The sequence below is a fragment of the Thermobia domestica genome, chromosome 1, assembly GCF_964235325.1.
Source record: "Thermobia domestica chromosome 1, izTheDome1.hap1.1, whole genome shotgun sequence".
Classification (NCBI taxonomy): Eukaryota; Metazoa; Arthropoda; class Insecta; order Zygentoma; family Lepismatidae; genus Thermobia; species Thermobia domestica.
The window spans coordinates 353,890,273-353,915,500 of record NC_137454.1 but is presented as its reverse complement, the minus strand read 5'-3'; the positions used below and the strand labels follow the sequence as shown (position 1 = coordinate 353,915,500).

At 35.3% G+C, this 25,228-nt stretch overlaps 1 protein-coding gene across 1 annotated transcript in view; it reads right to left on the bottom strand.

The window, feature by feature from the left end:
• The window catches only part of LOC145681948 (pickpocket protein 19-like), a 288,210-nt gene extending 267,423 nt beyond the window's left edge, over window positions 1–20,787 (bottom strand). Inside the window, exon 1 of the mRNA XM_081753550.1 lies at window positions 20,653–20,787. The gene's annotated coding sequence lies outside the window, so the exon portion shown is untranslated. The remainder of the gene's footprint in view (window positions 1–20,652) is intronic.
• Window positions 20,788–25,228: the final 4,441 nt, after the last annotated feature.

The window sequence follows — 25,228 nt, the reverse complement described above, 5'->3', positions numbered from 1 at the left end:
AAGTGTAATGAAGTCGTTTTTTTCCACTGTCAATAGAAATTATATTTTTTTCCACCGAATTACTCCATTAGTTGACGCTTCATGTGTCATCCGTCATATGCAATGTGATCAGTCCCTACAAGAAATGTGCCCATTTCTGTAACAAGTTCTCCCACAGTTAGTTTCTCATCATCGTGCTCTTTCAAATAACTACAAATGCGCTGAAATGCTCGGATTCTCTCATAATTTGTAGGTCGGCCAGCCCGGAATTTTTTTGATGCTGACTGATTGTCGGTGCAGTATTGTTGAGGAATTGATTTACCTGTTCGAAAGTTGATACTACATGATCTGTGATAGACACAATCTCCAGCATGAAGATCAGATGAGAAGTACTCAATTCGACCTCGGACAGTTTATGACCTGGTATTGTTTCGTTCATTGCAACACTTTAAAATGTTGTGTGGCAATGCTTGTGTTTTAACTCGCACATTTTCTGATTTCAACACGTAACGGTCATCAAATAAGACAGGCGTTCCGCAAAACAGACAGTCACTGTTGCTGTTGAAAGACCCATCCGACGAGCGAGTAACTCGTTTTTGCATCGGCGATGACGTTTTTCTTTTTAGGGCAATCGCAATATCTTTTTTTATCAATGTAACGTTTGCGACAAGAGACATGAACCACCATACTTGTAGCGGCGAGAATGTTACTACCGCGAGCCTTACTGGCATTGTTCACTCCTTCAGCTCCCTTTTCTTGAAGTGTGATGAGGTTATCGTCAGGATCTAGGATTCTGCAGATGATACACAAACGTGTAAGGGAATCAGCCATGGCTCTACAGTGCCTAGGTTCATGCAAGACTATGATATGTAGAAAAGCTTATGGAACCCCATTTCCAACGACGTATCGTTTGTGCCACCTATACGAACGATTATCAGGGTTGTCAGAGCCCAAGAGGTAAAAGTGTAGATTTTCCCAATTTTTTCAAGGTTTCTTCTTCTTCTTTTTCTACAGGTTGGGCGCAGGGAGCACAAACGATACGTCACTGGCAAGGGGGTTCCATAAGCTTTCCAACGCTGTATGCTTCATGTCTCTGTAACTATTAGAGAGGATGCTAGATCTAAGGAACAGAAGTTAGACCACAGTAAAAAATATACACAGTGACCCTTCTTGGTCCGCGGTTCCGAATTTTTATCTCCCTTACTGTTGAACCTACGTCCTTCATTTTTTTATATTATTGTTATCGATGTCTGGTCTATGCGAGAGAATTTTTCTGCCGGCGTATGAGGATGTACAGTGTTGCCAGGGTCCAAGAAATACCAATTAAAAAACAAAAATCAACTTTCTTCTTCTTTTTCTTCTACGGGTTGGACATGATGAGTACAAAAGTCACTTCGTTGGAATTTGTGGTCTATGAGCGTTCCAACGAGGTATCATGCATGTCTCTGTGTCAATTAAGAGGGCTACTAGAGCCGCCAGCGTAAAGGTCTACGATTTTTTCAAAAAAACATGGTCGGCCATTTTGAAACCGTTTTTGGGGGTGTTCCCGTGGTCCGATTTTGTCGGATTTTGGATATTTTCATCAGGTGAGGTACCTAAACAAAATACAGGTGTAAAATTAAAGGTTGCAATTTTGCCCAGGTTGAGGGTAAAATTGCTCTAGATTTCCTGGACTATACGCACTTGTTATAAAACTTTTAGAATACACATACACACTTTACACATATAGTTTCAAGATTCTGAAAATTTTATTAATTTTAATGATTTAGTGTGACAGTCGAAAAATTACATGTTACGCTATTTATTTCCAAAGTGTGACTATTCGTGCCTCTTCTGCGCATTACACCCCATTCGATTTGAAGGCGTTTTGATACACTGGTGAAAGAAAAGATCCACACAACACCTAGTCTTTAAGTAATTTCTTCCCTGATTAAAGTTGATTAATTAAATGCTGTCATATTGAGAGCAGATTAATCACTTTTGAAAACATACTAATGTAATTAATAAATGATTATCACAAAAAGTGCACATTATTACGTATAATCCGCCCTTGCCTTTTAGCTTCGGAATTCAGCTTTGGGAAGAGGGAGAAGAGAGTTGTGCCGAGTTGAATTTTTTGAACGTATTTGGTCGTACGAAGAAGAGAGTACGTGGGCAGAAGCACACACACAAAATCTTATGAGCCAAAAAGTTCGCAGCATTTCCATTTCTAAGAATTTTGTCCCGCACTAATTCCAAGAAGTCCTGTTCATATTCGAGGGTTGATTAAAAAGATATATAACGATAACTTTATGTATGGTCTTCGATGGTTATGTCCACTGATGGTACTGGGAAGTTGGGCAAGAACCGTGGTAATCCGTTTCTTCAACACTCGCACCTTTTTATAGTAACACACTCACAGTACTGTTGGTTTGCCTATTCCAGTGGTCCTCAAGGGGTTAACGTTTTTTAAGGTTTATATGCCTGGAGTATAACAATCCGTATCTTTACTGGAAAACACGAAGTCACAAAAATTCGAACGATAGTAAACCCGTGGGCCATTTAAGGTAACGCTAGGGTCATTTTGTTAATGTCTTTGAGTCCATTTTTTATTACTTGTATTTTCTTTTTTCATTATTTTGTAACGTGTATAAGTAGACAATTTTTAATATTCAAATACAAACTAATTGTTATATCTGGTATAATAATCAACACACATGAAAGTGGAGTCAACTCCAGTTATAGCTTATCATAAATATGTACATAAGCACATACAGTGTAAATGTTATATTCAATGTAACTGCTATATTCAATGCCATTTTGCAACTAACAATTCACAATAAAATGCGATATAGACCAGACATATTATTGGAATTTTAAGTTGGACAACAGAAAACACATCATTTTATTATATAATAGCCATAATTACCTTTTCAAAAGTGAAATATACATAATTGTACCCATTGATTTAATATTATTATTAATCATTAGTAACTACTCAATTGCTCCAGTTGCCATAACAACACATGGTTCAGAAATATTTTCCGCTTTTATTTTATGAAAATAAGTGTTATTATTATTATTATTATTATTATTATTATTATTATTATTATTATTATTATTATTATTATTATTATTATTATTATTATTATTTATACATGAACAAATACTGATAACATTTAATGCTTACAAAACATTTAAAAATGTTCGTGCTATCTTCTTTAGCATAATATATTTGAAAAAATGTCCAATATAATTCAAGACAACTAAAACATAACACATAATATAAACGCATTCATCCTAACATTCATGAACATTACAAAATTACAACATATGTATGTAAAGGTAACACTATAAGAAATAATATTTCATTTACGTAAATTGAAATATGACTTGGCTGACGCGAGATTGTCAAACTCGAAATATATATACCACCTGCATAAATTATGGAAGACCCTACCTCAATAATTTTATTTGCTTTTCTCCTACCTGAAGTATGTAACGTTACTAATTAAAAATAATATAGAGCGGACGATTGCGTCACAGACAATTTAAATAATGTGATTACACCTGCAAATTGGGAGGGTGCACTTTGCTTCCATGATTTCTAGTTTAACTTGTAGTTTTTTTCCGTGTTAAATGAAAAGACTAACACAAAATATGTACAATAAGAGTTGCTTACAATGAACACATGAGTTTTATCTTTAATGGATTAACATCAACATTTCTTATTGATTCCTTCCTTTCTACTCTTTTTTTTCCTTCGTTTGTAATTCAGTGGTTCGCCAGGTAGGCATGTTTAGATGAAAAACAAGACTGCGGTAGCCCATTACACAAGTAGGAAGCAGTCTACCCTAACTTGGTCGCTGTGACCTTACCAGAGTGCTAATTACACAAAACGATAGGATTAGTAAAATTCACTAATGCAAATTGTCGACCATGCATCATAGAGAGTTGGTAAGATATTTCAAATACAAATCCGATTCCAAAAGTTCTTCGAGGATTATGTAAATTATATTTGAATTAATTTTTTAATCACATTGGTTTGAAAGGTTTGCATACACTGCATTGATAGCATCGTACATAAGCTCCTCGTTGCAACTATTTAACCCTTGTTTCTGATAATGCTTTCGTTTGCGGATAACCTTACTTCTTTTCAAGTCTTTCATAACTAATATATTATCCCAAACTACATGTTCATCTTCACTTTGTTCGCAGACAAGAATACAAAAGTGTTTGAAAATTGAATCAGATGGTCTTATAATTAAATGCAGACTAGCAGGACCTACCCCTAAACTACTAGAAATTGAGTAATTTAGTAAAATTACAATTTGGGGAATGAATTTTTCCCAAGCTGTTTGGTCTTCACTACAAAATAATTTGAGCAAACGAATAGTTCAACGATAGATCCTTTCAACTGGATTAGAAGAAGCGTTATAAGGTTTCACATCGTGTATTTTCATTCCATATTCTAAAATTTTTCCTTTAAATGTTCGAGAAATAAAGCAACTACCATTATTGACCAAAATAACACTAGCGATACCTAAATGTAAATAAGGCAATGACTCCAAACAACGTAACACTTTTAGTGATAGCATTTCGCATTGGGTACGATATGTAATACGTTGTAAAAACATCCATGATTGACAATGCATATTTATAACCTGATGAAGAACAAACATATGGTCCAAAATATCAATTGAAACAAGTTCACGAGGACTGTTAACAGCAATACCTTCCATTGACCTTGCCGGAGGTGAAGTTTCTACCTTCGTTTCCTTACATACGATACAATCGTTAATGAAATTACTAATTTTTTTCTCCTTGTTTTCCACTAATAAATTTAATTTACAAAACCATTTTTTTAATTCCAAAATGCCCTCGTTTACAATGCATATGTTCTACAACAATTGCAAATAATGTAGGTGGAATACAAATTCTCCAGGAATGTAAAAAATGAAGACTTTTATTTAAAATTACACCATTTTCAAAATTATTTTTTTTTTTCAAATTTTATGTTTTTCACTTTCCAATATGCGTAATTGGGATTTTGAGGAATTTCAATAATTGAATTATTTACGAATAGAAATCACTATCGCTAAAGCCTCTTGTTCTGTGGTAGTATATGCAGGTTGAGCTTTATTTAGTTTTACTGCGAAACCCAATAATATTGCGTTTACCATCAATTTCTTGAAAGAGTATGCCTGCTGACGCTACTTTTGAACTGTCTGTGATTAGTGAAAATTTATGAGATTAATCGTTTAACCTTTCTTGATAAGTTCAATAGAGTTCAAGCTAATTCTGCAAACTTATGCACAAATATAGAACACTATTCAAAACGACCTAATACTTTCTGTGATTGTTTTATGTTCGTAGGCGAGGTAAGTGACGAATAAATTCTGCATAAGAAAGATCCTTACGAATACCTTCAGGAGTTTCGACAAAACCCAAACAATTGAATGTAGTTTTATAAAATGAAGATTTCGAAAGGTTGACAGTCATATTAGTGTCATGTAATATAGTAAACAACTGATCTAACAATTACAATTGCTCTTCAAAAGAAAATGTTGGGATACTGAGGTCATCAATATAGGGTACTAGTTTATTGTACAACGCATAACCTATTAAATTTTGTAATGCATCAATTAAAGTAACAGCCAACAATGCAGCTATTTTATATACCCAAATGGGATTATTGGAAGTCTATACATGTGCCCGTTCTAAAAAAAAACAATAAAATCACGAGATTTTTCAGAGACAACGACGTTTGAGTATGACGACACAAGATCAATTGAGCTTACGTATTTAGCACGTTGGTAATTTAAAATAAATTATCAATTTTATTTACTTTGAATTGTTTCAATTTAACATGCCGATTCTATTCAGTTAAGTCCACTACTACTCTAGGTTTAATGGTATTTTTCTTAGGAACACAAAAAATAGGGTTATTATGTACAGACACAGTATTTTCAATAATACCTAATTTTAACCATTCTTCAATTTGTTTATCAATACTTTCTTTAAAATGGTAAGTAGTATCAGTAGTATCAATATCAGTATCAGTATCAGTATCAGTAGTATGGAATATTCACATTGGTTACATCTACCTGGGTAATCAGTAAATAATTTATATTTTACCAACAAATGTAACAATTATGGTTTTTGTTCACTTCTCAAGTTATCACATTCGTGTACCTTTTCTCTAATTTCATTTATGGTTGCTACAGCCTGTACATTTTCAAAAACAATGTCATTTTCTACCACATTATCCTGCTTTTAGCGTTTCCTACAATGTGAGTTTCTAATTTCCTCATCAATAGCAGATATATATATATATATATATATATATATATATATATATATATATATATATATATATATATATATATATATATATATATATATAAAGCATAATATTCTAATAAAAAGAATGCTCCTCTATAGCTTGATTAATGTTCAAATATTTCAATCGAAATCCTTTACAACCTTTTCTAAACTGAGTATACGCTTGGTTTCGTTCGTTTAAAGCACGATCCACTCTTGCTTTAACTTATTTCTTTGTGAAACCAAATTATTAATTACAGGGCATGCTGAGGAAGAATGATTACAGTCGGATTCAAACTCAAAACTTGCATCTGAAAAATTACTATTTCCTACAGAAAAAAAAACAAATTTACTATTAACAGGTTTATTTATTCGGCCAGCATGTGTCAAAATCTTCTTGGGTGTATACCCACTGATTGCTGTATTACATAATTTTTCAGCGAGTATTGGACCAACAACAACTACCTTTCCCTAAGTAAAACTAATTATGTTTTTCTAATCAAATCTCGGGTAACTGTAAGGAAATTAAGCACTAAAGAACATTAAGTATTCAGTGCAGATCCCACTAAAACTCTTGTGTCGAACATCAAATGCTGTATTTACACACAAACATTTATTTCGCCCTTCATCTGCTTTTATCGTTTACCTAGATAATCTACCAAGAAAATATGGGGTGCAGGTTTTAGTTGCGGATGGAAAATTACGGACGAAATACGTTTCCACGACCCAAAGCTGTAAAGAGACACCGAAGCACCTGTAGCGCAGAACACTCTAAATTGTGTGTTCAATATTTTACAATGAATTTCTGCAGTTTGAGTGTCATTACAATTTTCCACACTTTCTGTTATTACGGTTACATCTTCAAAGATTTCTATATCCCATTGAATAACATTGATAATAATTTTACTCAACACTACATATTCGACACGAAAAGTTGGGGTGACTTCGTTTTCATTATCAAAATTTTGAATATTACCAACACTTTCATTAGCCCTGCCAGAAGCACTCTCTCGGCAAAGCATTTCTAGTTTAATGGTGTTTTCTACTGTGGTTACTTGGTGGTGAAGGAGGAAAGACACATGGTTGATTAACATTTTCAGCAAAGGGTAGTTGTTTACCAAAATGAAGGATTGAAAACTGTTGAGGCATATGCCCACCATTACATACACGCCCTTCTTTAGCATAGTTTATGTCTTCCTGAGTTCTATACGAATTGCGAGTACCTTCATTTTCAGAATATTGCTGAGATTACAGATTTTTAGGTTTACCCTTATGCTTAGAATTTTGATTTTTACCTTTACCTTGAAACTTCTTTTTCTTTCTCTTTTTCGTTTGATTCTTCGGTTGTTTTACCTATTATTCATTGAATTGATTCTGTCTCGCTTTCATGATTTAAACGTATTGGTTTCTTGTAAAGTGCATTATTTTATTTGGAATATTCATTGTTTTTCGACAAAGTTTCTAGGTTTTGTACAACATTTTAACATATTCCGTAAATCCAAAGAGGGCAACAAGACTGTTTTTTTAATAATTAGGCAACAACAATTTAATTGTTTTTACTATGAATGCCTCATTAACGTTTTTATTCAATTTTCTAATTCTATGATAGCGATCAGCTTCAAATTGGTAAATTGTACCATCAACTTTAGGATAATGTCTTTTCAATTGCAACACAGGCATTTCCTCTGCTGTAGCTTGGGAAGATTCGAACTGTTGTTTGTAAGCTAATACAAAATCATTGTACGATTTGAAATCGGGTTTACGAGTAATAAACCTAGATTTGGAAGATCCTTGCATCACAAAATCTCAAATACCAAAATACTCTGTTACTTGGATTTGCATTAATTTGACATTTTTCTCAAATAATTCCAAAAAGTAGAATCAGTCATTTCAATTTCATGACCTAAAATTTTTTTCAAAAAATTCAAGGCAATACGCTTGATGGGGTTAGCATTTTTAATCTGCACCAATTCCCTATGATGGGTACGATTGCGATTTTTACTTTTAGATTTTAGTTTAACGTTAGTCTCATAGCAACTGTTAGTGCTCTCACTACTACAGTACTACAACTAGTAGAACTACGAGTTCGGGAAATACTACCTACAGTATCAGAGTGAATTAGTAACTCTACGAGTGTTACTAACGCTGCTAGGTCTACATTCAACGTGCAAATTCAAAATCTGATTTTGTGTCAGTGATTCTGATTTTCTGTCAGTCAGCAACCAGCCATTCTTGACGAACTTCAGAATATAATCAAAAGTGAAGTAAAGAGTAGTATTCGTGATAAATTATTGTTTAAAGAAATAGCAAACGTAAATGTTCGTTTGAGAGGATCTAGAAAATACTGGAGCACATATTGAGTTGTAACTTCTTTTTCCAAAAATGTAATTATGTAGTAAACTAAATTTGAAAGAATTGAGCTTATACCTACAGTGTTTTATCTATTGTAATTCATGTTTGAGGTTGCCAATTTATTTTTTAACCTCCAAAACAGTACTCTGAATTTTAACACACTGTTTTGATTCCTTATCTCTGTCTCTAGTTAATTCTGCTACACTATTGTTATACTTATCTACTTGCTTTTGAGAAATAGTAACGATTGATAAATTTGATAAATTTCCATGCCATTATTATTTACGCTACTTTCGTTAAATGGTATCTTTTGCACGCACTGGACTACCTGTGCTTGGTGGTTTTGAATCCTACCCTCAATGTCTGATAACATGCTATGGTTACAACATAAAATTCGTTTCAAGATCTACAATCCTACGATCATGCATTTCAAGGATTTGTTGAAAATCATGCTTTATTTTTTGTTAGATAATTACTATTTCGGGTTTCAACGTGTTGAATCGCTAGTGACAATTTCTGAATGATAAGAGTCACATGAACTGTTGTTTATGTAAAATGGAGATCTTTCTCACTACAACCTGCAGGTAGACAATGGCTTGATAAACGCTTAGCAGGACGCTGATCAGGTCACAAGGGACCCACAGAAAGGTCAGCGCGAAGTCCATACCTCACCCCGTGCGATTTAACTTTATAGGGATCGGCTAAGGAAGAACTGCATCGAAGCAACCATCCCATTCTTGACGAACTTCAGAATATAATCAAAAGTGAAGTGAAAAGTAGTATTCGTGATAAATTACTGATTAAAGGAATAGAAAACGTAAATGTTCGTTTGAGTGGATCTAGAAAATACTGGAGCACATATTGAGCTGTAACTTCTTTTTCCAAAAATGTAATGATGTAGTAAACTAAATTTGAAAAGAATTGAGTTTATACCTACAGTGTTTTATCTATTGTAATTCATGTTTGAGGTTGCCAATTTATTTTTTAACCTCCAAAACAGTACTCTGAATTTTAACACACTGTTTTGATTCCTTATCTCTGTCTCTAGTTAATTCTGCTACACTATTGTTATACTTATCTACTTGCTTTTGAGAAATAGTAACGATTGATAAATTTGATAAATTTCCATGCCATTATTGTTTACGCTACTTTCGTTAAATGGTATCTTTTGCACGCACTGGACTACCTGTGCTTGGTGGTTTTGAATCCTACCCTCAATGTCTGATAACATGCTATGGTTACAACATATAATTCGTTTCAAGATCTACAATCCTACGATCATGCATTTCAAGGATTTGTTGAAAATCATGCTTTATTTTTTGTTAGATAATTACTATTTCGGGTTTCAACGTGTTGAATCGCTAGTGACAATTTCTGAATGATAAGAGTCACATGAACTGTTGTTTATGTAAAATGGAGATCTTTCTCACTACAACTTGCAGGTAGGCAATGGCTTGATAATACATCCCTGTCTATCAGCTCTACCGAAGCTTACAAAACTAACTTTCTATCGAATAACGTTACTCCATTAAATTCTGAGTAGGACTAATATTAATGGCTTTGGAGACGTTGAGTAAGACAAATAAAATGTTCGAGAGTGAAAGCCTATCAAGGATGTATTAAGTTATTAAATTGCTCCAAAGACGAACGAGAGAGTGTGGAAGACGTAAACTGCATAGGATGCCCATCCACGTGCTGGACCGAGAAAAATGTACAACATGTGCGTGATGTGTTTTAATCTAGCCGACAGTAAAATGTTGGAATGATTACAGATCTCTTACAATGGATACAATCACTGTGCACATCATAATTACCGATGATTTTCAGATGAGAAAAATATGTGACAACGTTGTATCCAAAGGTTTGACTGACGGTCAAAAGTATACCACCCGCTTTTTTACGAATATATTTTTTGCACCTTATTAACGCACACTCTAAGTATCTAACAATTAGATAAGTTTCGACGGAATATGAGGTTTTCAGGATGAACTACTACAAACACCGAAGAGTGAAATGCAACACAACAGCATCTTCTCACCAAAACGGTATAAATGAACATATTGAATTCAATGATATTGCTGATTGAATTCTTAGATGTTAATGGCGTTATCCACCACGAATTTGCATTAAGTAATAAAATGGGAGATGAATATTTCAAACAGTAAAGAAAAGCAAACAACAATTGCATTGGGATAGAATCACAGTTTTCGTGTTTTCCCCTTCAAGGGAATTATTTTAGAACTTACAATTCTAAAGATCGTAAATAAATTCAAGCGACAAATATATTTCGGATAAGTAATTATAAAAAGCGTACACATCTAATCAAATGCTCTCTTTATACATTTTAATTAGCAAACTCTAATTAAATATGGCTGCAACATTATTTTTATTATTATCTTTTATCGTCCGTTAAATATTAAAGGCTAAGAGAGATGATGACGATGATTTTAAAAGATGGCATGACGGAATAAAGGAACCAGGTCCAAACGGGAAATTTACCAATAAACCCAAACACATATTATTATGTGCCACAAATTATTACTATCAATATTAGACAGAATGGAGTAATATTATTGTATTTTTACTTGCTTAAAAAATCATAGGAATACATATGTTAGTGCCGTAATGTTGATGAGGAGTTAATTTTAAATTAAATTATATTTCAAAAATCTATTAAAATTGGTTAAAATAAAGACAAAAAGATGTAACAGAATTAAAGACAAGAAATTACAAAATGTTAAATTAAGTAAAGGAAAGACATTAATAAAATATTTTTAAATTATGATGAGATTGTAACGTTGTCCAAGTTATTGTTTTTGTTTTATCTAAGTTAAAACACAGAGATGTGGATTTGTAATGTTATGATGACGAAGGACAACAAAGAGGCATGTTGCAGAGTAAGAACTATTGTAAGATTTATTTGTTAACATCAACACAATTTTGGGATGTGAAGAAAATGTCAGATTACGGAGATAAACGTATGGAGATTTTGTCTATTTGATGATCATTGCAGAAATGTGAATTTCGGCTATGAGATAAGCAAACACGTGGAGTGACGTGAATCAAGGTAGCAGTTTAGAAATCAACATTTTTCAAATAAATACTCTACCAAGGATAGAACTGGATCATTCAAAGGAGATCATTCGAAGGAGATCATTCGAAGATATTCATTCAAAGAGGATTAGAGAAAGTCTCCAGACTACGAGAGTACTAGACTGCGAATAGTTTACGAGTCATGGTGGACTATTACCAATTATAAGTTTTACCATCGTTTAAAGTTTCAAATCTTGGTAGTTACATCGTTCCAAGTTGTTGGAGTTTGCTAAACTGCAACCAGAGGACAACCAACTACATCAATTCAAGATGTATGTGTTTGCTATCTGATCATCGTTATCAAATAGGAAAAATAATCAGGCTTTGTGAGTTGTGATCTGAAAATGTTTTGTATACTCCTTACACATAAGACACATTACACATTAATAACAAATCAGTTTAATGAAAATAAAAATTGTTAATAATGAAACTTGGCATTGTATTTACTTTCCTGAGATAAGTTTACTACTTTTTTCCTGGACTTTTTAGACAATGTTCTGAGGACAATCACCCTATGTTCTGAGCTACGCGATTGCCATTAAAGGCACGACTAGGGAGGTTGACAATGTATAATATTTAAAGTAATATATGCTGTTTCTTCTAAGATAAAAACCAGAATATATATTTAACTAAAAATAGTTGTGGCAAAAGATTTTTCATATCGGCCAACGTATTCAAAATGGCTGCAAAATATGGTGCCTTTAGCAGATACATCTTTCAGTACAACTTATATGAAAACGATTTAAATAATTAACCAAATTAATACTCAAATAGGAAAGCCAGGGGACACATCGAATGGTATTTTCGCGGTGTCTTCAAGGCAGTCCTTCATTGGCCCCAGGCCCAACTTGAAAATTTTCAATGCAAACATGCGGTGAGTAATACCTCGTTAGATAGATCTTTAAAAAGTAAAGACCCCTGTGGCAAGAGGTTGTTCGTATGGGTCACTGTTTTTAAAATGACCATCAAAACATGGTACCTGTATCAGAAAAAAGCCTCCAGTGCCCATAAAATGAAAACGGTTAAAGGTAAATGAACAGAACAAACATTCGATAGAAAATCAGACAAGGTATCTATTGTTCCACTGCCCGAGAATGTTGCAACAGAGGAGGAGATGATTAGAGTAAAAGTTCCATAATACAAACTAGAAATCTAACTCTTAGCATATTATCACTGCAACCTCCCTCCGCAAGTGACTGAAGCGGAAAGAAACAGAGAAATGTCAAATAGGAACCTTACGTTTTGCAAATTGAATTTACACAACAAAACTTTCTAAAATGCTTTTTTGTAAGAGATATTTGTCTTTCTAATAAGAAAAAATAGTTAAATTTTGTGTTACATGGTAACTTCAATTTTTATTGAGGGCAATGATTTGATGCAAAAATGTATCAACTGAACTTCGAAATAAAACTGTCGAACTATGCAGTTATTAGAACAATGTGTACAATCCGCGGCAAAAAACCTGCAACATGAGCATATAAGTTTATTGTGAAATGACGAAGTCTTTTGCTCCAAAATAAGTGTGCACGGGAAGAGGCTGAGATTTATCCTGGCGTGATTCGTTCCACTTAGACGTTATGTTCATTCCCTGTGCTGTTAGGCGTAGTTTCACAATAAACTTACATCCTCATGTTGCAGGTTTTTTGCCGCGGATTGTACAAACGTTGGTTTCGTTCCATCGTCGTCTGAACTGGTTCGATTCTTTTCCTACAGTGTCTTCTTGATATGTCACGTCTAGGGCTTTTCGTTTGTCAGTCTCCTCACCTCCGGGCCAGGGTGCTTTCTCTTCTAGAGTACAGCCGCATCATGAAGATTGAACGAGAATCGACGTGATATGACTTTAGTTTATGACATACAGTTTTCTATTGCACAGATAGCAGATTTGTGGGCAAAGATGTGGAAAGTGAACGGCCGTGGCAGTACAAAAGGTACCATCTCGACATTTTTCTATTGGAAGAGAAAGATAAGGACAATCTTAATTATATTAGGTGGAGAGGGATGCATACTCATTTTCAACCTAATCAACACTACTTGCCACAGAAATTTAGGAGATGAGATTTACTGAGATGTTGTCCACAATTACATTCCGAATTACCTTTAGCGATAATTCAGTTGAATGTATTGAATGTCCCTGCCGATGTAGATATTTCGGAAACATCTTGCATGAACTTCATTAAATTCTTAGGGACCAGGGATGCATGCACAATTTTTCCAAGGTTTCAAACAGTGAATTATTAAAACCTTTGCTTCGCATTTCAGTTAATTCCCCAGCAGTGAAATGATAAATGCCTTCTGTGATATTCTAGATGAGTTTTATTATGTTCATTTATCTAAAACCGTTATCGTATTAGTGGTACTTGATGTTTTATCCGATACAAGTACTATGTCTTGGTGGCCATTTTGCGACCTGTGACTCACATGAATAATCTTTTGCCACAACACTGATGTATGAAGATCTATCGAAGGAGGTATCACTCAACCCATGTTTATATTTAAAATTTTAAAGTTGGGACTTGGTTCCCCATCAAGGGCGGCCCTGTGGAGCACAGCGACTACACCGCTTGATGTACCCCATGGCTATTCCTTTTTTTAATTTTTGTTGGGTTCATTTAAGTTGAACCGTTTTCGAGATATGTCCCTGGAAAGACCACCCTGGGCTACCCTACACATATATATATATATATATATATATATGTGTGTGTGTGTGTGTGTGTGTGTGTGTGTTTGTGCGTGTGTGTGTGTGTGTCAGATAACCAAGAAAGGTCTCTCGTTTTCTGTGAAGTTATGTGCTCAATTGGCCCTAACACCAGGAGTTGAATACCAATGGCGATAAGGCGAAGGCCAGTTGTTAGTGTCGATATTCTCTCTATTCTTTCCCATTATTCTTCGATAGGTTTGATCATTTTCACTCATTCTTGTTATTTGCAAATACTCGTCCCACCTCAATTGCATCGCAGATTCAAGAAGAAACTGAATTTACGTTCTAACACACCAACCAACTAGAACTTCCATTTAATAAAAAAAATATTGGTTGCTTACCATATCTTCGTACACTGTGATTAATGTGGAGTCAAACGCTGCTGCAGCGGGCCGAAACATATTCCAGGCCTTTGCTGATGATGTCGCAACTACGCGGACAGTACAGCCGTGGTTTAACAGGTTTAAGGACGGTAATGAAACACTCAAATGTGTACCACGTTCCAGAAGAACGATACATGTACAAAATGAAGACTTTCGGAGAGTAATTGAGGCGAACAGTTGCCAGACATATGAGGAACTGGGACTACAACTTAGTGTGAGTGGAGAAACCATTCGGCGTCACCTCCATCAACTTCGTAAGCACTACAAGTTGAGGCAATGGGTCTCACATGATTTGAATCCGGGCCAGAAGGAAACGCGAGGAGACATCTGTGTTTTTTTGTTGTCTCGTATGGGAGAGAAACCATTTCTGGAGAATATTTTGACATGTGATGAAAAATGCATCTTGTTCGAGACTCAACGACGACGTCATCATTCGTTAGCATCTAATGAACCAGTCTCAAAACAAAACATTGAAAAGTCATCAGACATGATATTACTTGTGTAACGTCTCACATAGCCTCACTGCTTAAAAGGGCGTTAAAATCAACTGAACTCAATTTATTATTAAACATAACATGTGGTACTTTTATTTTATTGTGTAGTAAACAACGAACAAATTAAAAGCAGAAAGTGCGGCACCATTTGGTGGATAAATGGATCCATATAGTGTCTGTCTCCGAGAGGCATGCAGATTTTAAAATTCTTGCAATACTTTTGGAATTTTTTCTTTACTAGAGCATTTATTTCCTAATGATTCTACACATATTATATAGTTTCACATTTGATAATCCCATCAACAGTAGCTACTGCTCCATGCTCTGCCAATTCACAATACAACGATATTGTATATCTGATGTAATGTATATCTGACATATGTGAATTCCTTCTATTTCTAATTGCTGCTATTTTGGCAACGGTGCTTAAAAGTTCACACTATGTTATGAAGAAGAAGATGGAAAATATAGAAACGATGATGACATTGATAGATTTCATGTAATAGTAATTGCTGTGACTGGAGGTATTTATTTGTTTCGTGTTGCTATGACAACAGAAAGATTATTCATAAATTTTGAAAATAAACGGTTAGTTGTACTATGCATTTGATGTGCCTAATTTTGTAAGGTATGCAGTTATTAGAATTTGCAATTACATATAAAACTAAAGTGTTGAATTGTGTTGACTTATCTGGTGATTGGAATTGTGGGCAATATATGTAAAACAAAGATAACAGAAAGTATATAAATAACTTTAAAACAAAACATACTAATAAACAATGACTTATTTCGTGACTTACGTAATGGAAACCGCCCTCGGTATTCTTGATTATCCGTGCGAGTAATTCCATTACAAAACCATACACAAGTACAATGTCCGTATATTCCTCAATTGTGTTCTGTACTTAAACGCCGTTTGCCTCGGTGACAGTGTGTGAAACATATCGGAATGAACACACATAAGAATAGTTCACAAAGGGGCACGAGCTCCAGAAAGACTCTCTTACAACATTGGAGGCGTAACTATGTCGCATGTGCTACCACCTGTTGCCAAATTTGAAATCATGGAACCTCCCCAGTTTCGAATCATTCTAACGTTTGTGAACCTCAAAACTGCTGTTAAGTAATTTCCCAGAAACTTAATGGTTTACATACTAGCTACTACATACTTCCTACCTACCTCAATTTCTTGTTTTACTTTCAATAAATGAGGTACATTGATGTTGGTGGTAGCATGATTATTTTTCTTCCTATTTCACTTGTTACTGAAAATCGTACCCATGTTATTGTGAATTTTCTTGTTTGATTTACCACTTTCACTATTCCTCAAAGCATTGCCACTTCTTACCCACCATATAATAATTATAACACTAGATTTTGTCATGTGTAGCAAATTAAAAGCTTTTAGGAAATATCGGTTTAATCTCATAACATTTTCCAAATCTTTTTTTCGTGATAAGAGTCACTCAGTGTGTTACATTGTCACATTCTCATATGTTGAACTTCCCTAATACATTTGTTGTGTATTCCGACCGCCTCTACCATATGAACATCAGGCGGAAGGTTTTGAAGGGAAGCAAAATCTATCATAACTATATTATTTGAAGTAAATATTTATTGATGCATACAGATTTCTTGATGATGACAGTTAAATTTACTAAGCTGGCCTTCTATTTAAATACTACATTTATAAATCATGTTTAGGTCACATTAGATTAAGGTCACATGGAAAACACGAAAGCAAATGTTCTAATGAAATGTATTGTGAATTACTGATTGTTGTGTAATACAATAACTAAACTCGATAACTCAACAAACGAACAGTAGCGAACACCTGTTCTCTTTGGTTACTTATCACTAGACACCCCATGTTAGGCAACATTTGTATTCTTTAATATTATATATATGATTAAATATAACTGTTTAAAGTTTTCATGGCGGGGACATAGTTTGAACTCAAGTCAGGTTTTAGCCTATTTTGCCTATTTCAGTCCTTACTGCTTAAATAATTGCTTTAGTGCCTAATATTGCGTATTCTATGGATTTTATTCAAATTAGATTTTATTGGGAAAAATATGTAAGTAGGCCCTAAGTATTTCAAGAAAGAATTTTGTCTCCACCGAGAAATATAAGGGCTTTCTGAGGTGATTAGAGGCTCCTAAAGTTTGGATTACTTTATGTACGGATAAAGTGTATAAAATTTGGACTGTTATGTGTAGTGATGAAGTGCTGTATAGAATGTATTTACAACATATACATGGAATATATGGCATTTTTTTACTTACGTAGTAAAACAAGATATTAAGATACATGTATGTTTCTATACTCTTTGAACATTGTATAAAACTTGAATTACTTTTTCACTGGATTGAATATTTATCCTCATTAATTTGAGTTACATTTTGGTGTCAATTTTCTAAATATTAATTGTCTATTTCCTATCCTATTTTCCAGGTTTTCTGTGGCTAACATCCGGTCTCTACTTATCACTCTTTTAATACGAAATCTACTCTTGTTTTTGTCACAAACATGTTCCTTATCATTAAAGGTGAAAACAAGTTTTTCTTTTCAATTTTTAATAGACATAGAAGGAAATCAAGAAATATGATAAATGAGCTGCTTGTTCTGTAATTGTAAACTGATATATAAATATTGAAGATCGATATTGCATTCTATAAAAAGGATTATCCTCTTTCATCTACAGGTACGTTTTTCTTTCTTTCAGGAACATTATAGATTATTTTTAAAGAAAAAGAAACAGACACAAACAGGTTATATTTGTATTGTTTAGACGTTTCTGAGTGCAATTGTCTTCCCTTTCCCTTCGTTGTTCAAAATAAGGTACCACAGTTAAAATCATGTCTTTCAAGATTTGTTCTTTCTGGAGATAAGGGGGAGAAACTTCATTCCATTGCTTGGAGTGGCAAATTGCTTAGGATCTACCATGGGTGTACATGAAAGGCAACACATATGCTGTTTGCCGAAACGTAGATCTACTTGTAAAGAACTGAATAACTAAACTTCATACTAATGTTGATGTACTCAACAAGATGTACGTAATCCATTGAATATTTCGGCAACTGCTCATCAGCAATTGATGAAACCAACTCAAAAACACATCTTAAGTCCTACCGAATAGATTTACAACTTAAATGTCCCTCTCAGAAAATTTCCCACCAAAACACCTGCTACCGGCTATTTTATGCGTATGACATGCAGCCACACAACAAAGCAAAGCAATGAATACTTAGAAATATATTCGAAATAATTTAGTAGCCGAAGACAAGTTGATGAAAATATTTAAAAACTCCATTGTGTCAACTAAAATAACATAATATTAATGAGCATAATGAGATGACTAATATAAACTTTAGCTCAAAGTTACTATGAAATATTTAACTAAAAATCTAACCAAAATTTTGTAGAAAGCTCAGTCGCCCTTTTACCGACCACATTCGAACGTCTATATGTCACGTAATATGTACCTGGAATATTATAAAAATCCCCATCGGCTTTGATAACCCCCTGCCGACGTTCTCAAGGCTATGGACTCCTCCGCGTTAGAAGTTTGTGTTCCGTGGAGAGAAGAAAGTATGAACTGCATTCTACGCCTCTACAAGGGGTTTGAACTGGCGTGCTCTAAGATGATTTTCCAAGGAATGGGAAAGGTGATAATCGGGCCGTGCAATGTCCGAGCAGTATGGCGGATGCAATAGTGTTTGCCATCCAAAGAGTAAAATGGTGTCCTGGGTCATCCTAGCCACGTGGGGCTTAGCATTGTCCTGCAACAGGAGGATCTCTTTGCGATTCAGAAGTGCTGGCGACAAGTTTTATCTTTCACTTCAACACGGCTCAACTGCCAACAGTACACTGTTGCGTTGAAGCTCTGACTAGCTGGTACCAGTTCCCAATGTACGATGCCCTTAGCAGTACACCAAACATACGGTACAACCTTCCTCTCATTCAGTGATGCTTTCGGCTGATTTGGAACCAGCTCATGAGATGCTAACCAATGATGACGGTACCTTGGAGTTTGGAATAGGGTTCACTACACATGTCAACACTCTGTCCAAAAATGGCTCCATCCTCAGGTGAAAAAGCAAGAAACCGCAGGTGTCTTCTCGCGTTGCCTTCTCTCCCAGACCCATCTTCTAAACATCTCGTGCTTCCAAGCTGATAGAGAAACTCCTGAATGTTATCTCCTCTCGAACTGAATTGTAATCCCCGTTTCTCACATGTCTGGTCATTCTTCGCCTCATTTGCTACCTGATGAGCTTCATTTGCACACGTGTTTTTCATCCTTCACGTCGTGCGTTTTCGAGTGTTCCATCACCGCCCTTAAACTTGTTAAACCGTCGTTACACTGTCCGCGTAGGTGGCGACATCCTCCCCAAAGATATGGCGTATCTTCCGGCCCGCTGCAGCGGTGTTTAACTCCTATTTAAACTCGTACAGCATACACGCCCTTATGTGGCGGTCCTATGTTCAGCCTGTCATTACACAACTTTACGATGTAACTTAACTGCCACAAACAAGTAGTATGTTGAATACACCAACACCAACAACTGACACTACAAGTTTATCCATTTGCATTCAATTCACTGTGTGAGGGCCAATTGAAACATACCTCCACAAAAAGCGGCATAGGTTTCTTGGTTACCTTTATATATTTCATCTGCAGGAGTGTTTGGTTTTCTCGCACTTACGTTATAGATTATTGTTTAAAGGAAAAAACATACAGCGAAATTATAATTGTAATGTTTAGATGTTCCTTTGTGCGGTGCCCTTCGAATCTCCTTCGTTGTTCATGGTGGACCAGCACACTTAAAATCGTTCTTTCTAGATTTGTTATTTCCAGTATGGCTTCGGCAAACCATGACATTGAACGGAGCGGCAAATTACTTAGGATTGGCCCTGGGTGTACATGAAGGACAAGACACGTGCAATTTGCCGAAACGTAGATCTACTTGCAAAAGATCTCAATAACTACATTCAACACTAGTGTTTATGTACTCAAGAAGATTTGGGTAACACTATGATGGTTAATAAATAGCTATTACATCCTCTGTAAAAAAGCCAAGACTTTAAAATGTATTCAATATAATTCTGTGACTGAAGAAAAGTCGAAAAAAATTTCAATAATTCGGTAGTTTCAACTAATACAACTTTATATTAAAGAGCATAATGAGATGACTTATATACACATTACTTCAAAGTTAGTACAGAATAGTTAGCTAAAAGGGTAATCAAAATTTTGAAGATATTTTCAGAAGATAGACTATCACAAGAAACTTGACCAAGTTGTAGAATAAAATTCATGTAATTTTCAAATTTAACACTAACCACTTACCTTGCAACACCTGTTAAATTTTTTTGTGACACATTTGCTGTGGGCCAGTCTTACATTTTACGATATATTCAAGAATATTATTGTCCATTCATGTTGAAACTAAGAAAACCCACTCAACAAAATGGAGAAACATAGTTGTATTTGGTAATAGTTTATTATACATAATTTGCAATGTTATGACTCACCCTTGTGCTTATCGGAAAAATATTGTATATATGTATATTCTATTTCTTTAAAAAAGACTGACGTATCCAAACATTTTAACGTACAATTTGAGAGACTCTAGAATGTACGCCTACTGTTTAATAACAACATATGTTTGTAATTTTTCTGAATATAAACAAAAATGTCCTATTAAGATAACTATTCTTCAATATGCCGATTATTCTGAAACAACATCATACCACGCGTATCATTTTGAAATGGTAATATTATGATAATACATTCAATACATGTTCTTTTCATCACCAGCACAGAGACAATAGCTCATTATGATTTCATTTTACTGACTGTTCTTGAAAACAACGCTAATATCCTGCATGACTTGTTTCATTCAGATATCACGATAAAGATCATTTAGACTTTTACGCCTTGACACAGCAATAATAATCGTATATAACATCACAAAATAATGAGTTAATCAATACAACGCTTTTATCAGATTATATAAATAAGAGAGGGTATTTCCTTCTTTCTACAGACGCCTTTGGTTTTTTTTGTTCCTATTTTATAATCTATCATGTATATAATTGAAACTTACCGCCTGACTAAATTACACTAGCCTGCGAATTCTAACTTTTGGGTAATTATATAAAGTAATTGGATAGAGTATGGCACCTTTCATATTTCGTGTGTAGAGAATTCAGAACAAAAATTGGTTTAGTCATTGCACATGAGGTTTTCGTGCAAATTGCATATTAACATTGCCAATATCAATATATCTAATGGTTTATTGTTATTCATAACACTGCTACGAATACTAGTACACTTACTAATATAAACAAGATTAATATATTATATTTGTATTTCTAGTGATGTATGCGACAGTAAGATAACTCGTAATCACGATATTAGAAACAAACAAGGCAAAAAAACGGGAAAAAGAGCAATGTTTATGGATAAACATAAAAGGTTTCCTAATATCTGGCCCATCGAAGATGCCCTCTTTAATTTTTTTTATTACTGATGCCAACTTCAGTATTTAAAAGCTTTACAAATTGCTTCAATAAGCCAAGCTTAATGTGAAGGGGAGGTAACAGTATATCATGTGCATTAACAAGACCTGCGCGTTTTAAGCTTTTCGAACTAACATTCCACAGCCTATCTGGCCATTCCTTTTGAGTCCAGTGGACTGCCTTTGCCTGACTGTAGCATGGGGATTTGGCATAGTCTGACTGTTGACCCAACAGAAGACCGATGACCTTAAAATCCTCACATATTTGTCATTGAAGTTCGTGGTTCTTTATCTTATTCAACATCAAATCAAGATTGTCGTAACTTCCCCTCATGGCAACAGAATAACCAACTGGAATGGATACTAGCTTGTTTCCGCTGTATGGGAGTACACACTTCAAACTCCGCTTGAAAGCATCAAGGAAAAGTCTTCATTGGGATCCATCATAGTCACTCGATCCTAATTAATATTAACTCCGGAATGTTGTTCTGCAGAAAAGAAAGCAGCAAATTCTTGTTCCGGATGCCTGTACCAATAGTACGTCGTCTCTGGTATCAACAGGTGTCCCTCCTTTAGTCGTGATCTCAATAGTTCGGCAGACTTCCTTTGTGAGACCAAGGTCACGAACTAAATCATTAAACCACTCTGTTCCAAAAGTATGGGCTCTGTTGATTCTTGTGGGTCAAAGTCTGAATCGTAATTGTTGTCACTAGGAGATTCGGAAGAGGCTTCGTTTAATTGCTCTGGTGGCTGTGGGACAGTGTGTCAGGACCATGGGATACAGGTAAACTGACGGATGGAATTGTAGTTGGGTAAGCAATTTTAGCCCTGTTCCTAATGTTGGAACCTTTCATATTCACAGAACCAAAGTATCAATTTGTGCTGTGGTCCGTAGGCTCATGCCACACAATGGGGATTCCAAATGGCAATGCTCGTCTTTCCCCTTTCATCCATTGCCGTAGTTAGTCAATGCATGTTCGACAAATCTCTTGTCCTTATCTCCCAATGTTATACCAAATTACGCAAGATAAGCCTTTTGCTAAAAGGAAGTTATATTGCGCCGTTGTTTCATGGGCACAAATGTCCCACATATATAAAAGAAAATATCTGGATTATTCTGAAAATCTCGACGCTGCATTCCGAAAACTCTACGAATAAACAATTCACTTGCGACACTAAATACTACGCACACACCACGATATTAGAGGCTTCAAAGCAATGAGCACAATTACTGAATTTACAACGAAACTGTCTGAATCATTCGCAGGAAAAACAATATGAGGAAACAAAACAATGCCGCTAGGCGGACACGATAAGCTGTTGTTTCGCTACCGTTACAACATTTCACGCCATGAGATTAATAGCATTTCAGCCAATCAGGATGTTTAGTCCTCCTGGTTTGAGACGCATATGAATGAATAGGTAAAACGATTTTCTCGATTTTGTCACAAAATGTGATGTGATGAGACAAAACTAATATTACTTTTGTCTTAGGTGGCAATCACCACATCACAGAAATATATTGCACTTACGCAATAAAATCATCGCAGGCTAGTGTTATTAGCGTTTGTAATACTAAAAGTTCAAAAGTTTGATTCTAGGTGGAAGCTCATGCGGTTTGGGTTCTCTGTTAACCTGTTAATTATAGATCCATGCAGGGTGTTTTAAATCAACACCGACAACTCTTGGAAAGTGATTAGACATCAAGATAAGGCAAAAAGTATAGAACAATCTGTGTGCACAAATGGAGTTATATACTGCAAAAATATGATGAAAGGGAATTCAAGGGTCCACAGCTCCCAAACTTTGGGACATACCATAGTCTGGACAATACTTCACTTAAGAAGTAATACGTGTACATTCTAAAATTACATGCTTCTGAATCCTGAGGTACTCACGCAGCAATAGAGAGAGTTTGGCTATGAGCGTATAATATTAAGTACTCACCAACTACCACTGTAAAACTTGGTGCGGAAATAACGCAGAATACTGAAACTTGACCATTGATATAGGGGATATACTACCTGCTAAGCGAAACCACTAGCTGACTAATTTAGATCCTTTAGTCCCATAGTTGAGCTATGACCATTAAAGATCATTTTATTTGTGTTTTTGGTCACCCATAACTTCGAAAGGAAACATACATCTGGTCTATACATTTGGTCTCACAGATTGGTCTATACATTTTGCCTTATCTTGTTGTGAAGAATCATCTTCCAAACATTTTTGATGTTTAGAAACACCACACACACACACACACACACACACACACATACATACATACATACATATATATATATATATATATATATATATATATATATATATATATATATATATATATACTGATCGCCATTAAATTTGCAACATCCACAAGGAAATGAGTTAGAAGTATAAAATTTTACAAAAAGATAGATTCTACTAAAAGATGAAAATCATTACGCTTATAGGTCGGTGCTGTGACATTTGACATGCGCAGCAGGGTTGCTGTACCTACTGGAGCCAGTAGCGTCCATTAACAGCCTGAACTGCTGCAACATGTTGGGAGATGGAGAGAATGTGCCCCTCGATGTCTACTTGAGATATGTCGTCCCAAGCGGCTTCCACTCGGCCAAAGATCATCCCAAGCGGACAAACATCCTCAAAATTAGGTGGACGAAACCTGTGTTGAGCCCAAAAAGTAACCCACAATGGACCAGAAATGCTCAATCGGCGAAAGATCCGGAGAACGTACCTGGTGCCGCTACGTGGTTAGCTTCGACGAATGTGAAGACATTCCTTTCAATATGGGGTCGCGCGTTATCTTCTTGGAAAGTGTCGTTATGCAAACCACAGATTAAAGGTACTTCAACAGAGGTGAGCACTCCTGTGTTTTTCTTTGGCTGTTCAATGTCCACGGAAAGCGTAAGAGGCTTGAAAGAACACCTAAGGTGACGACAACTCATACCACGATGTCCAGTGAAGGGCCTCTGTGACGATGTCTGATGCAGTTGCTCTGAAGCCTAGTGCCACGGTACCGCGAGACATTTATACGTTCGACATTAGGCTGTAGAGGGAAACCGTATTCATCGGATTAGATTATGATATTCCATTCCTCACGCCATGCACGATGATGTTGGCACCATGTCTGGCGCGCACGCCTATGTTGTACTCATAGAAGAATCCGCAGCAATTGGTGCCTAGAAAAAATTTCCACTCCTACAAACGACTCAGCACGATCGTGGTGAAACTGGACATCTTAAAATCACTCCTAGTTTCAGCGCCAGCAATCTTGATGTGGCTGTACGGTCTGTTAGGATGATAGCCATCAAGCGTTTCTTTTTCGCGGTTCTTGGTGTCAAGCGGACGGCGGGAACCTCTATGTCGTTTTATAGTTTACTTCTTATGCCCACTGGTTCCAAA